Below are 17,009 nucleotides of genomic sequence, written 5' to 3'. Positions count from 1 at the left end.
TGAGGGTTACCAGTAGGTAGGAAGAGGGGTCCCACCAGGGCTGGCTCAAGACATTTGGTACCCGAGGCGAACCACAAAATAGTGCCTTACCAGGAAAGAAGGGGTGGTCGATTTTAGTAAAAAGGGATGAATGAAATCAACTTTACCCAACGGCTGAAGTGGGAATCAGAGACCACTGCAGTGGTGAAGGGGCACACTCTGAATCACATTGGGTGGGCACAGAGCCCAGGACACCTCAGAGAGTAGCCCCTGCCATTTCCTCCCTGGGGTGGGAGGAAAGCATTTATCCTAGCACGTGTGCTTTCATACGAAAATTTGCCTAGCGTTAACATTTTTCAATGTATTTTCAGCAATGTACACATATTTGTGCACCCTTTCTCCTAGTTTATCAACACATTTCCATGCATACCTTTTTGTGTTGGACAACAACATTGCAAAATTTGGACCATTACTAATTTTGAAAGATAGCTATGTGTTTTGGGTGTGTGAATTGTTTTTGGAACTGCAAACTGGACAGGTCTGTTTCTGAACGTGAACTGAACCATAATTCCCCCCTATCCTTAGCACCTACTGGATTTCTGGCCGTTTCATCTGCCAAAATTATGCCACACTAGATGCTCACATCATTACAAGATAAATAGAATAATTGGAATCAGCTGCAGAGAATAAGGAAGAGCTTACTGCTAACACTTGTAAAATCTTAAAGCGAGAGATTTGGTTGCCTTGCAAAGATTGACACAGAGATCTCAGTAGGACTGGATCAGTCTGATGTGACATAATTAACTTTCATATACGTATGATGTAAAACACAATAAAATCTCAGCTTTCTCCAGGGAACCACTTTCCAGTGGCAGCAAGTAGTCTTTTATTATACAGGAGAAAATGCTTAGAAATGTGGTACTCTTTGATTTACATAATTGATACAACACTAGGGGAGAAATATTATATACTTCTTCCAATGTGAGCCTTAAATGCCTTATTTTATGAGCCCCTGCTGAATATTTTTACTTGTTCCACAAATGTTCAAAAGCCTTTGCAATAAAAGACTTTAATTATCTCATCCCTTGTAAACCTTCCTGGAGAAGAACATGCAGTTAAGTTTCAGTAATAAGTTTCTTTATAGCATTTTCAGAGCAAGCAAAGATTCCCTTGATGGTGCCTTTACATTCTGAAATTGTTTAGCTCCGACTTGGCATGTGGGTCAAATCATTTGACCAGCCAAGCTACCAACAGCTTGTGAGGCATTTATTCACCCCCTCACCCCAATAAATTACCAGAAATATGCTGAACTGTCTACTTCAAATGCATATGTTTCCAGAAATGAAAGCTGTTCTTCAGCGTGGTAGCGGTTGAAGAGTATCTCTCAAAGGAATCTACCTTCCCCTAAGTTGCAGTTTCATAATGCAACTGTTTTGGCAACTGCCTAAATGAGTTTACACAGGATTCTAAATAGCTGAAGGTCCAATCTGCCTCTCCTATTCAAGTACCATTAAAATAAACGTAGTTGCTTATGATCAGTGCTAACAAAATCCCAATGTGGTACCCATCTGAGCACTTTAGGAGAGCTCAGTGGTGCTCCCCTTAAACACACTTCCAAGGACCTCCCATTGGAACCACCAAAGTTGATCTGGCCCATGGCATGACAGAATAATGTATTACCATAGCTACTCAGGGCATACGTATCTAAACATGGCTATTCACTGCACCCCTAGCAGAACATGAACAATGGCAGGCATTTAGCTTGAATGTAGTGGTGGGGTACTGCTTCCCACTGCAACGCTGATTCTGTACTGAAAAACAGACTGCTTTCGGTCAGGTAGAGCTGGCCCAAAACTCGTACCTCACCACAAATATTTAGGGGGGGGGGAATAAAGACCACTTAATCAGAGAAATCTCCAAGCAATGTACGCAATAAATAATTAAAATAGTGATCAATAAGATACAGACAAAAGCAGCAAAGCTTTTAAAAACAAACACACACAACTAAATTATATGTCTGGATAAGCTTGATGAAAGGAAAAAAATGGGTTTCAGCAGGCATCTAAAACAATATAGCAAGGGTGCCTTGTTTAGATCACTAGTGAAAGAACCAGGTGTGGATAATGTTTATATTGCTTCAAGTATGTAAGAGACCTCATGTGGTAGGTGCTCAATAGAACAACAGAGTTCAGGTATTTGTTGGGAAAATATAAACATTTAACCACTGAAGGTATCAATTAAACATTTAACCACCAAAGGCTTCCTAGGAACTCACAATTTTGGAGGGGGAAGGCTTAGAAAGGAGAAAAACAAAGCTCCAAGGTTTGTGGTGGGAGGGAGAACCCAAAGGAGGAAAAGAAGGAATTGCTCTCTCTCCCTTTCTTTCTCTCTCTCTCTCTCTCTCTCTGATTGCAGGATTTGCCAGATGATTGATTGTGTGTGTGTGTGTGTGTGTGTGTGTGCATGTGCAAAAAGGGTGGTTCTAGAAGAGCAAGCTCCAAGTGTGTCCCGCAAAGAAGCTACTTTTTAACGAAAAGCTGTTTATGTTCCACTGGGATTTACAGCATGCCTGAAGGAGGGTTGATGACCCTCAGGGTCCCTTCCAATTCTATAGTCTATTTTTATTAAATACCACTTTTCGCACACCCAATGAATATGGGTGCAATGAGACTAACTGCCCCCCCCCCCCCGTTCAGCACAAAAAAAGGCTTCCACAGCTGCTTGCAAAGATAAAGACCAGCCACCATACACATGTATATGTGTATGTTACATTTACATACCACCTTTTCTTCCAAGAAGCTCAAGCTGCTGTCCATGGTTCTGTTGTTGTTGTTCAGTCATTCAGTCGTGTCCGACTCTTCGTGACCTCATGAACCAGAGCACGCCAGGCACGCCTATCCTTCACTGCCTCTCGCAGTTTGGCCAAACTCATGTTAGTAGCTTCGAGAACACTGTCCAACCATCTCATCCTCTGTCGTCCCCTTCTCCTTGTGCCCTCCATCTTTCCCAACATCAGGGTCTTTTCTAGGGAGTCTTCTCTTCTCATGAGGTGGCCAAAGTACTGGAGCCTCAACTTCAGGATTTGTCCTTCTAGTGAGCACTCAGGGCTGATTTCTTTAAGAATGGATAGGTTTGATCTTCTTGCAGTCCATGGGACTCTCAAGAGTCTCCTCCAGCACCATAATTCAAAAGCATCAATTCTTCGGCGATCAGCCTTCTTTATGGTCCAGCTCTCACTTCCGTACATTACTACTGGGAAAACCATAGCTTTAACTATATGGACCTTTGGTCCATGGTTCTACTCCTCTCCATTTCATCACAACACAAACTCTGTAAGGTAGGTTAGGCTGAGAGATGGTGAGTGGCTCAAGGCCACCCAGTGAGCTTCATGGCTGAGTAGGGATTCAATCCCTGGTCTCTAAGGTCCAAAGGTTTTGCCTATATTAATGCCTAGGCAGGCTGACGTTGGAAAAGGTGAGAGGACCACCATTGGCTTTGCTGATAAGCCAGCCCTATCATGCTTCTCCATCAACTAATTTTCACCTGACAGCCTCCGTTACACCAACCTGTAGCCAAGGGCCCATCCATCGGCTCAACTGAGATCAGCGACTGTACATCCACCCGCCCTGTGGGACACCCTCCCACCAGATGTCAAAGAGAAAAACAACTACCAGACATTTAGAAGACATCTGAAGGAAGCCCTGTTTAGGGAAGCTTTTAATGTTTGATGGACTACCGTATTTTAATATTTTGTTGGAAGCCACCCACAGTGGCTGGGGAAACCCAGCCAGGTGGGCGGGGTATGCATGAATGAATGAATGAATGAATAAATAAATAAATAAATAAATAAATAAATAAATAAATAAATAAATATTATTACTACTACTCATCAATGCATATAACCCAAGATAAAACCGTGCTGAGCTGCATGTGTATGCAACCACGGCTCTCTACGTTACAAGCAATTTTATGTCAGTGCAAGAGCCATCTGCCACAGCTTGGAGGCAAATACACTTATACCTAGGACATGCACTAGCCAGTTTCGTGGGTTTAAAAGGGGGATTTTCCCTAGTGCAGCCAAAATCAAACAGCACTCCAAAGGACAACCGAGTTAGCTCTGCCTTGAAGCACATCTCCTTCCAATGCAAATGCCACCCTTCTGAAGCAATCCATTTAGCGCCAATTAAAGTCCTTCCTAAAACCCCTAAGACAGAAACTACCGTTTAAAAACTAAACAAGTTAAAAGGCTAAAATAACGAGAGTTAAGTAAGTAAGTAAGTCATTAATTAATTAAAGTCAATCATATGGGCATTATTTGCTTATTAAACTTAACACACCAAATAACTAGTCTGTTGTGGGGAATGTGAGACGAAAGTGTCTGCGATGAAGGCGGCTTTTATGCAGTTGGTGCCCTGATGATGGTGGCGATAAAGCTATTATTAGCATGAGCTCGGCTTCTTTTGCTATCTTTATCTATTTAATCCCAAAGTGTTATTGAACAGCAGTGGTCCGTGCAGCAGAGAGCTAACTGTCTGTTTGACCGTATGCAGAGGTGCCACAACCCAGCAAGCAGAAATGAGTGCAGATGGAGTGCCGTGCCAAACCATCATCATCATTACCCACCCTTTGCCAGCAGGTTACAAAGATTTAAAATACAGTATTAAAAATAGGGACAAGTTTTCACAAGAGTAGGGTATGTGTAGAAAATGTGTCAAAGGCCTTAGGTGCCAAAGGTCAGAGGAAAGATATTCAGCATTTACCAAAAACTGTATTTATTTTGTGGGGTGTGAATTCCACATCTTAGGGGCTACCACAGAATGCCCTCTTCTGGGACAACCATCTCCCAAGGTTCACAGTATGGCAGAACTTCCAAAAGAGACCTCCACTACTGATTTTAACACCCAAGAGTATCTATAGCAGGCTTCCTCAACCTCAGCCCTCCAGATGTTTTTGGCCTACAACTCCTATGATCCCTAGCTAGCAGGACCAGTGGTCAGGGATGATGGGAATTGTAGTCTCAAAACGTCTGGAGGGCCGAGGTTGAGGAAGCCTGATCTATAGGGAAGGAGGCAGTATCTCAGATGTGTTTCTCTAGAGCAGGGGTGGTTAGCCCAGAGTCCATTTTGCCATAACGCTTGTTGCAAAAAATGCAATAATAAAGGATAAGGGTGTTTTCTAATAGCCATTGATTCTTATAGCTACCTTCTAAACAACTGACTCAAGGAGATTTGTACACTGGCCTATGTAGACATTTAGATGACCCCCACCTAGATGTTTAGAAAGTTGATGAGAGCCTTAGTTTGTTTTTTAGTCCATTGTTAACTTTTAAAATTAAATACTGTAATTGCTGTTAATTTTTCTTAGTGGTAATTTGATTGCTTTTTTGAAAACTACTTTGAGGTGTTTTGTTTTTGTTTTTACAATGAAGCGGTGAGCTCTGGGTCTAAAATAGAACTCCCAGGTCTACTAAAGCTTGTTACTAATGTATGCCATTGAGTCCTCTTTTTGAACCAACAGACGAATAGTCTTCAGCCTGCCATTTGCTTGTTTCAATTCAGCTGCCTGGTTTTTGCCTACCTGCCTGAATGGGGCAAGGTCATCTAACAAGGACAGAAGTTTGGCACATTCCGCATTGAATCCAACTAAGCCATACTCAGAATAGACCAATTTGGCTTAACTTAAATGGGCTTAACTTTGTCATGTCCTTTGATTTCAATGGGTCAGCTCTGAGTAAGTTGGCTGCCTGTTTAGAGTTGCCATTAGATGTTGCAGCATGAGCCTCACATTGCTAAAACGGGTTGGAGGGAGCGTGGAGGAGAATGTCGACCTATGCATCTTTCAAAATGATGGGCTGTTATGAAAAATTAAGCATTCCATATGTAATGCATCTTCTTCCTTGAGGTATTCCCAATCACTGAAGCTATATATTGGCTTATTTCAGTAGTTAAAATCCCTGAAGTTGGAGAGACAGATGGCTAACTGGTGGGCAGATGGGTAAAAATGATGAATAGCTATAGACAGGGTTACTAATAGTACATTTGTCCACTGTATTGGTGCAATCTGCTTCTGCCTGGAATACACCCGGAACTGTTGAGCAAGCTAACAACGAAGAGCATATTTTTTTAAAGGACTCATATTTTATCTAAAAGAACACTTGTCAACATCACTCACTTTGGCTCATGCCATGAGCCACTTTTTACATTGATAAAGTGTGGTGGATGATTTGGCGTGCATTAACTATATGGCTCGTGCAACATCTGTTATTTAACACTGCAGCTTGCTTTATGCCTTCCTGGATTTTTGTTTGGTTTTTGTCACTAATGTCTCCAGTCACCTCAACACCCTTGAAAGTCTCCATATGGCCCTGCGTATTGCATATATTTATAATATGTTCATACAGTAAGACCCTCGTGTCTTATACTTCAGTTATTCAAAGCGCCCATACCTTTGACTTTGTTTTTTTGATGGAACCAGAGATGGTGGCCTGGGACTGGGAGGCCTTTATCAGATAATTTCCTGTTGAGCACAAGACTTAACAGTAGTCATTCCCCTCTACACAGGTAGGGGGGCTATCAGAAGACTATGGAATCTGTTGCATTCCACAGGTCCCTTGGGAAGCTTCTGGTTGGCATGGCTGGACCTCTATTGGTCACTCAGCAGAATACAGAGATGATTCAGGCAAGTGATTCAGGCTCCCAAGCGTTCCTCCGCTAAGCAGAGTCCATTCAAAGCTGAGATCCTTGGGTTCAAGAGGGGCTACAAAGGGGTGGTGGGTTCAGATGCTCCGATTCTATCCACTACCTACCACTGAAATACAATAGACTGTAAGCGGTTTACAAGGCTACAACAGGAAAAAGTAAAAATCAGTTAAAACTATAAAGTCAACAACAACAATAATTATCTGCTTACTAGGAAGGATCCACTTCTGAATGGCAGAGGCCATAATCCACCAAGTTATATATCTGGTTCCTCCAGTTAAAAATACGAGGAAGCAGGACTCGGAACAATCTCTGCACAAGTGCTGAACTGCTGCTTGCTAGTCAGAATATCATACCTTTCAACATTATCAGTCCCCAAACCAGGATATGTGTGCATCCCGCTCATGCTCCTGTGTGAAACACATGATGCACATGAGATCACGGAGCCCAAAAGATGCTCTTTTGGGGGGCTGTGCTCTCACGGCACCCAGAAATTCATGTTTTGGGGTGCTGCATGAAAGCATAGCCTCCCAAAAGTGCTTTTTAAAAGTGAGATCTCGGTGCAAAATTGCACAAGATCACAGTTCCCCAAGTGGTCACTGTGCTCTCATGGGGGAAAATGGAATGTCCTGTTTTTTTCCAGGACACTTTCAAGTTATGGAGTATGCAGCACCTGGCTAAAAGGGTTAATAGTTCATCTTTGATGGACCAATAGTCCATCAAGCTTCTTATACGGCAGATTCCTATGAGGCAGCCTCATATGTTCAGACATTTATGATGGATTCTGTCTGAGCCTGACTTTTGGGTCACTGGGGGGGGGGGAAACATGCATGTACGAATCCCTGTAACGGGGTGAGCTCCCATTGCTCGGTCCCAGCTCCTGCCCACCTAGCAGTTCGAAAACACGTCAAAGTGCAAGTAGATAAATAGGTACCGCTCTGGTGGGAAGGTAAACAGTGTTTCTGTGTGCTGCTCTGGTTCGCCAGAAGCGGCTTAGTCATGCTGGCCACATGACCCGGAAGCTGTCTGAGGACAAACACCGGCTCCCTCGGCCTATAGAGCGAGATGAGCGCCGCAACCCCAGAGTCGTCTGCGACTGGTCAGGGGTACCTTTACCTTATGGTGACTATAATCTAACTGCCATGGAATGGCCTTCTTATTATGTTAGAGAATGGGGAGGGACTTTAGGCCCGAGTGCTAAATGCACTCTCTATCCAGCCCTCGGGATTCTACTGAGGCCATGTCCCTTCGCCAAGCCACATTACTCACAATTTCTGATCTCTGCCCTCCTTTGGTTATTTTGCCTGCCTAGAATGAGCCCTAGAAACATGACATCTTACATGCACAGATGGGCAATGGAAAGAAGTGACTGTCTGCCCACACCCACTACTGGTGTCTGGCTCCCTGGAACATTGGCTGCAAGAAAATATGTCCCCCAAGCTGAAAAAGGTCCAGCAACCCTGCAATAGAGAAAACAGCTTTTCTTCTGATGAATACAGATGCAGTTTCATTGTTGAAATCTAATAGAATGTTCAACAGTAAAAATGCTGTTTGGAGAAATGTCATGATTCTACTCCTGTTCATCAGTCTTCGCAAAACCTACTGAAACCAATGTATACTAAGTTGCACACGACCTAAATTTAGCTGGGATAGGGCCCTTAAGTGAATTGAAAACAGACTAAAATACTTTGGGACTGCAGCCAAAATGGAGAGTAGAAAAGGGAAGCAAGCAACTGCTTGGTGATTTACCAATTTTGCAGAAATCAATATTATGAAGTTGATATTTAGGGATATTTATACTCCACTAAATTTGAAAGTATCTAATTCACTTTAAAAGGTCCACCATCTTATGATTATTTATAGACCGAGGGTTTGTTAACAATTCATGCCTAAGCAGTAAACGAATTCATCATGAAAATAAGGCTTTATTATTGCTCTATGAATATGCATGGAATTAATCCTCATCATTCACAAATTCTGAATAAAAGATGGAGAAAAATAAAGTGTGTGGGAAGTGTTCTTTTCATAAAGGGTCCATCAATAGCTCAGTGCCTACACACTAATTCTAGAATCATAATAGAAAGCCCCTGCCTTGTTAATATTGGCGTTGTTTCCTTAACCACCATTTCCCTGCTCCAAAACACTCCCCCAGTAGCCTTACTATAACATTTGTCCTCTCAAGCATGCAGTTGAAACTAGAGCTGCACTGAAAATTTCCCGACCAACTTTAATGAGAAAAGGGGGGGGGGGGAATGGGAAAACTCTCGAAGGGGAAGAACATTTTGGTAAAATCCTCATATGTGGGGATGCAACAATTTTCTTGTGCTTACCAGACTTGGCTTGCTATTTTCAACTTTTATCTGAAATTAACCTTCTATACAACTGGCTTTTTTAAAAAAAATGCTTAGCTGTTCATGGACACTTATGCTAATTTCCTGCTCAATCAATCAATCACATGATAAATAGCTATATACATGGACCTTTTGAAGGTAGTCCCACAAGTAACTGCATTGCCACCATCTTGCAATCAGGTGTAACACGGTTCATTAAAATATCTCCAGATGTCATAACTTGGTTAAAAGCTTATCTGTCAGGGTAAGCTTCCAATGTACTGGAAACAATTCTAAAACAAAAGTTCTTATTAAAAGGGTTATCTGAAAGAACAAGGACATCGGTTATTACATTTGGAGAAGCTTCTGTCATTGTGGAAGACTTCTGTTGAAATGCACTGGGAATTTGATAGCCCTTATTTTTCAGGAGTATCCTAGTGTTCCATCTTCCAGTGTTCCCCATGACTAGTATTCAGCTTCTTAACAAGTTGCTTTGAGCCCCCCCCCGTCACAAATATGCACCCTGGCCTTGGTGAGTGGCTATTCAAATCTGATCCATATAAGCAAAACAAGACGGAGTCCCACATACTCCAGCCAGTGCTGTAATAAAAGTGTTGGTTAAACTGAATGTGAATGATTTGGACAGCAAACTAGGTAGCAAATTTGTCACAGTGGACAGAACATGAATCAGCCTCTGGGCACCTGGTGATAGATCTGATTTACTACATTGTTCACAACCCAGAATAATTCTGCTGGATGCAACATTTTGCAGACAGTATGGTGAGCAAAAAGAAAGATTTGCCCACTTGCCATGACTACTATGGCATATTTTTTTTTCTTAAGTCATACATAGAAATTGATCAACTTCTCAAAACAAGCATCTGAATTACAGCTACCTCCCCTGCCCCTGCTTCAGCAGGGACAGATTCCTAGGAAACTAGATATTTGAGGTGCTGTGGGCAGAGAAGAAATTCAGTTTGCTTCACACTTTAATGGAAACCTAACTAATTTGCATTTCCCAAATCAGCTAGCAAACAAAAATGCATCTATCCTTTGAAATCCACACTCGTGTTGTCATGTAGTTCTCCAGACAGAACACAAATACAAAAATGTATATATTAGGAAAGTCTGCATATAAATGCATATATTTGTAAAGAATACCATACAAAATGGCATTATCTAATGAGAAATTGCTTTCAAATATGTGCTTACAAAAATATTTATATTGCCGACAAAGGTCTGTATAGTTAAAGCTATGGTTTTCCCAGTAGTAATCTATGAAAGTGAGAGCTGGACCATAAAGAAGGCTAATCACCAAAGAATTGATGCTTTTGAATTATGGTGCTGGAGGAGACTCTTGAGACTCCCATGGACTGCAAAAAAGATCAAACTTATCCATCCTTAAAGAAATCAGCCCTGAGTGCTCACTGGAAGGACAGATCCTGAAGTTGAGGCTCCAATACTTTGGCCACCTCATGAGAAGAGAAGACTCCCTAGAAAAGACCCTGATGTTGGGAAAGCTATAAAACTGATAAGGTAGGATGCCTGGACTCAGCAATATTGCTGACACAGGCAGCAGACAAAGCAGTACTCGTGCCAAGATAGAGAAGCCAGCAAGGGGCCAACAAGACTGTGGACAGCAAGCAAGAGTGGCTTACTAAGAGTGGCAGGGGCGAGTCTTGCACAACCCAGACTGAATATGGCACTAAAAGTGGATGCATGCAGATGGTTCCAGATGTCAAAAGCAACAGAGTAAGGTATATGGCTTTTTCTGCAGGAGAGGAGCTGTAGATCAGTGGGAGAATGGCCGTTTGCATACAGTTAGGGCTGACAATCTGACAATCCATTGCCAGTCAGTGTAGACAATACTGAACTAGATAGACCAGTGCTCTGATTCTGTATATGGCTGCTCCCTATATAATATATATGTAATACATGTAAGCATTACTGAATGCATATTATTAGCTCCATTTTACAGCCGAGGAATACTGAAACACAGCAATCAGTGCATTGCCTAAAACCAACCAGCAAATTCATAGCCCAAATTCGTAAGTAGAAATGATGGTTAAGCTATTCAAAGTGCATTCCCTTCACCAGTGAGAAACTGCAGCCTTGATACTGTGGGATGTAATCCATTGGTAAAGTCAGATGCAATATTCGTTATTTCCCTAGAGTGAGCACAGGCAGTCAGTGTAACTTCCTGTTACACTGGTGTGGAGCTTCCTACCTCTGCTTGTGATCTGGGAGATGGGCATGGGTCTGGCTGACTCCATAAAAGACCCGAGTCATGTAGCCATTTTGTTCTTTTAATGTAATGTTGCTTTCTGCTGGCTCTCAGCCAGCAGCACATGAGTTCAGTCTGCTTATGAGATGAACTCACAGTTTCTTATGTAACTACCAAGTAAAGCCTGCCTTTCAAGGATCATATCATGAACTGAAATGTGAGTAAACATTTTGTTACTTTACTCAGAAAGACATTTGTGTCTTTATTCTTTTAAGAGGGGTTAAGGGGGACACCAGGAAATAAACTTAACTAAGAGATTCAAACAAATCTGCAAACTAGCTTCCAGCTATATTGAGGAGAATCAGATCTGCTACATCACTTACTAGCGTGAGTGAAGGAAGGATAATACTTATTCAATATATCCTTTCCTTCTGTCCTTACCGAACGTTAAGGATACCTCTCACAGATACCTCTCACACATTAAAAATTAGGAAATGGGATACATTCTTTCAATAGGTTGAAACCTTTTCTAGTTGTTAAACACCAATTCCATATCTATTGCCCCTAAATTCTATGAAGAATATATAATTCTATTTCCTCCCATACATACCTCCTTTTCTTCATCCATCCAACAACTATTCACACGTCCCACAATTTCCTTTTTCTCCCACAATGTCATTCCCCAGTCTCTCTCTCTACAGGAAAATCTCTGGGACAATCCCCTCCCCTGATGTATCTTAAAAGTAAGGTAAGCCTAACAAAACCTAGCATGCTACCCACGGACGTTTCATGGAAGATTTCTCTCCCCTTTGATAATTTTGAATTTCTTTTGACATTAATGGATGGAGAATGTTCAGGGGGTGAAATGCAGGATAAATTTTCTGCACAGCATTAGTTCTGTTGGATACACTGTTCTGTTGGATACTACTGGGAAAGGTTTGGAAAGCGACATGGATTGAAAGCTCAGAAATGGGCTGTAGTGGCTTCTACAAACCTCTCCAGGGATGTTGAAGGAGCCTGGTGCAAGTAGGAGTTGGTAACAAGAGAGAGAGAGATCTGATCTCTTGTGTTCCATGAGTCTTCATGATAGTCAGGTCCATGAATAAACAGCTCGTTTGAGCAGGAGAATGACATCTCTTTTCTACCAGTTTTGCTAATCATTTATGAAATTTGGCAATCATTCAAGCTCCTCATAGGAAGGTTCCCTCCTTCCCCCTTACTAAACCTTGTACACTTTTAAATAAACATGAGAATAATATAAGGCAATCAGTGGCCGATCTACCCGCAACTTCTGAAGTGAGTAAGTATGCCATACAAATGAAGATGGAGTAGGAAGTGCTAACAGGTTGCCTAGCTTCCAGTCTGAGATCTGCACAGGACTGGATTATAAACCAGCAGCCACGTTAAATGCACAGTTCATCTTGGGCATATGCCATATTAAAATCTATAATGGATTTAGCCTCACCCCCACACTGCACTACTTTGAAAATTGGTCTCTTTCTTGTTATTTTATTTTATTTTTTTATTTTAACAAAGCAATAATAATAATTAAAATGAAAATAAAAATGTGCACCCCACCCCCAAGACCATTCTGTTGTAACTACCTAACCTCCCAAAATTTCAACACCTCTTGCAATGGTTTGACCCCTTACCGTTTTAACAGTACAAATAACTTCCATGTCTCTTCAAAATAATTTATCCTGCATATTTCCCGTCTTACCTTAATAGCACATGTTAATTTATCATTAATAGCTATATCCTATTTCTTGTTATGGTTTTACTGGGGGGAGCAATATTTCACTGGGTGTCAAAACACAGCGTAATGACATTATTCAGTAAAACGAACTGCTAGTTTGCCACAGAACCATTTCAAAGATGCACATCTGTTCTCAGCTGGAAGGAGCAAGCCCTATAGGCTATTACTCCACTAAGTGCCTTTCCAAGCAGCCAACATGACCTAAACGTTAGAGCCTGCCCTTCATGTTTCCAAATATAAAAATAATAAGACTGTCCTTCCTTAGAAATGATAGCAAGTCTCCTTGGGCAGCACAAATTCCACCTTTCCATAATATTGTAGAACTTCACAGGCAAATTGTCCCTGTATTTTAGTACCCATCTCAGCAGCCCACTGGCAAGATTGCTTATTTGTACATATGCACCATCAGAATAAATAAACCAGCTTACTGGATAAATATCATGGCAAGGAAACAGATGTATCTTTGGCAATTGGGATATCAGGTCTAGCCAGAAGAGTATCTAATACAAGTGCTGTTATTAGCAATGGCCGATTTCAGCTACCCTCCCACCCACAGAGCAAGCCAAAAGAGGCCCTGTCGAAATGATTAAAATAAACATCTCAACTTATTTTGAAATAATTAGCTTTACATTTGGGGAAGCCTAAAAAGCCTAAGAGTTAAATGCAAATTAGTTGTTTTACTATGAAATTATCTATGCTTCTCCCAGGTCCATTGCCATGAATGTTTGAAGACCGGAAGTAGGGTTCCCCCTCCCCTTTCTTCTTCTTCTTCTTCTTCTTCTTCTTCTTCTAAGGAAAGGCTTCCTTTCATCCTCAACACACATGCTAATACCCAAATGTACTGATAAACTTCAAGAGGCAGATTTTGCAAAACGAATAAAAAAAGACCTTCAGCTGGCCTATTAAAAGGCATAATTTTGTCTGTTGGAATAAGTTAAGGGAAATGCGGTAGAGAGGAAAGGAAGAGCGGGTTTTTGTGTGGATTTAAATAATTGTGGGGTTATCCCTTAATAACGAAGGGGTGCAGGTGGTGCTGTGGGTTAAACCACAGAGCCTAGGGCTTGCCGATCAGAAGGTCGGCGGTTCAAATCCCCACAATGGGGTGAGCTCCCGTTGTTCAGTCCCTGCTCCTGCCAACCTAGCAGTTTGAAAGCACGAAGTGCAAGTAGAAAAATAGGTACCGCTCTGGCGGGAAGGTAAACGGCGTTTCCGTGTGCTGCTCTTGTTCGCCAGAAGCAGCTTAGTTATGCTGGTCACATGACCCGGAAGCTGTTCGCCAGCTCCCTCGGCCAATAGAGCGAGATGAGCGCCGTAACCCCAGAGTTGTCCGCAACTGGACCTAATGGTCAGGTGTCCCTTTCCCTTTAAACCTAATAATAGGAATGTGAAACTTGTGACCCTCCAGATATTGTTGAACTACAACTCCCACCCCCTCCCATACCAACATGATCCCAGAAATGGTGGGAGTTTTAGTCCAACAATGAGGTCCAAAGATTCCACATTCCTGCATAGTGAAAAATCCCCTCAGTGCATGTGCTCAAAGGCAGTTCACTCATGAATTTTATGTGCAAGGCAAGCCTGGAGATTACAATTACTCAATGGTGAGGGAAAGCTACTCTGCATATCCTCAGATGAGTTCTGTGAAGTAATCGTTTTAGTGTAAGGAAGAGGTGAGGAACCTGTACATGCAGCCTTCAGACTAATTCCATGTAAGTGGCATGAACGGGGGGGGGGGAACAATCCCAGAGTGGTTTAATGATTAAACCCTCAAACCAAGGAATTCTGGAAATTGTGGCTGTGTGAAGGGTTCTCCTAACAGCTAACTCCCAGGCACACTTAACACACAACAGTTCCCAGAACAGCCATGACTAACGTGGTATAATACTGCTTTAAATTAATTTTTTGAATGTGGCCTCAGTTTCTCATTCCCTACTCCCCAAATCTTAAATTCAGTTCTTCAGTTCTCCACATTTACACATCGGGTGTTTTTTGTTTTTTGTTTTTTTAAGTCCTCATGATAGTTCATCATCACCTTAGTGCAACTTTATCCTAACAAACACATATTTTGTTTGCAATTCTTCCTTATATAATGCAATTTGCACATTAGTTTCACAAATATATGCATTTTATATGCACATTTTCCCCTGGCGTATGCATACTTGTACACATTACTTGGCTGGAGAACTGCACTGCAGGACTTGAAGGAGTATATGAATTTCTAAAGATAGCTGTCTTTCAGTCCATGTAGTGTTTTGAAAAGTGCAAATTATAGGTAGGTTCATCTTTAAAAAATGTGAACTGATCAAATTTCTCCCCCATCCCTACCCTTGGCAGATATGGCACCTGACAGATGACTCCCAAGAGTAATTTAACAATTTTGCCTACCACTGTGTAAGGTATGTTTAAAACTGTTAACTTGTAGGGTTTAGCTCTGTAGTTCGCCGCTCTTTTGAGCCCTTCAGTGAGAAGGTAGGATACATTCTCTCACACACAAATTCATTTCATCCAGATTTTGAAGCAGGCTGGTGATTTTCTTTACGAAGGCTCAGATTCAGTTTTGGAAAATCCAGTGAGAGAAAATGTTCATACCCGTTAGCAGTTTGGAATAAGGAGCACTTTCCTCTCCAAATCTACTGCGGGGGGAATCCTTTAAAATTTCCCAGAAGGCAGGAAAGTTGAGGGGCTATAATAATGAAAATGTAACAATAATATGTGAGCGTGTATAGCGGGCTTCATCTATACACTGAAAATGCAATAATGTTTTTTAATTTGTGCTGTTAGTTAACAGCTCTAATTTGCAGGGTGATTAACTCCTGGGACTGGGAAGTCATTGAGCAGAAACACATCAATTATGTGGAATCCAACATGAGCCAACCTAATGTAATTGAACTAAAAGCCTCCAAACAGGATGAATTGGCCAAGCTTATTGCAATATACTTCTTGTATAGTCTTGTTCCTCTCTGACTTCTGGAAACAAAGGGCACACTTTTTATTGGAAGTCCCCAGTTGTCTCTGCATTAAGTGCAAGCTTAAGTAGGCTTGTAACAATATTTTGACCAGGGAAGAATTAGACTGCAGTACTTATGTTCACTTTTTCGGGTGGGGGAAGGTGGGGGTGGTTAATTCAATGGAACTTACTTCTGAGCAAAGACGCACAGAGCTGCCCTGTTAACTGTCCTTTGAAAGCACCAAGACCTCGTTCAACTTTCCTGGAACACGTCACCTATTTCTAGAGATGGGCAAGCTTCCAAACGCTCTCCTCAAATTAATTTGGAATTTACCAAAGCTCTTGGGGCAAAGGGAGAATCATTCAAGTCATTGTTCTGAGCCAACCTGTGGTCTCATGTCAGGTGCCTGCTCCACACTCCCAATGGAACTAATGGAAATCAGGAGAAAAACACTTCAGGGTGATACTGGGACTGGGGGGGTCAAAATCCTTCACTCCTGATTTCACCTTACAAGTTTCTGCTTCATGCCCCTATCTGGATTATTGGATTATTGGGGGAAATGCTGCAGATAAATAGAGGGCTAAAAGCCTGTTCCCAAAAGTTAGATTCCTCTCCCCCATAAACCTCTTTGAACTCCTATATACCAGTTGCTGAAAACTGTTGGAAGGGAGAGTGCTCTTGTGCTTGGGTCCTTCTTGTGGGTTTCTAACAGGCTTCTGGCTGGCCACTATGAGAATAGGATGTTGGACTGGAGACCATTGGGCTAACCCTGCAGGCTCGGCTTATGGTCTCATAGTTGTGAAACAACAGGGTAAAACGGCCGGGGGTGGGGGGCAGGTATTGAGAGTGCCTGGCCTCTATTAAGGACTATCATCCTTAAAAGGGATGAAAAGGATCTAGGAGTCTTGGTAGACCATCAACTTGACATGAGTCAACAGTGTGATGCAGCAGCTAAAAAAGCCAATGTAATTGTGGGCTGCATCAATAGGAGTATAGCATCTAGATCAAGGGAAGTAATAGTATGTATTCCGCTCTGGTCAGACCTCACCTGGAATACTGTGTCCAGTTCTGGGC

This window comes from Lacerta agilis, chromosome 7 (assembly GCF_009819535.1).
Source record: "Lacerta agilis isolate rLacAgi1 chromosome 7, rLacAgi1.pri, whole genome shotgun sequence".
Taxonomy (NCBI): Eukaryota; Metazoa; Chordata; class Lepidosauria; order Squamata; family Lacertidae; genus Lacerta; species Lacerta agilis.
The sequence above is the reverse complement of the archived record's forward strand: the minus strand, read 5'-3'. Positions refer to the sequence as shown.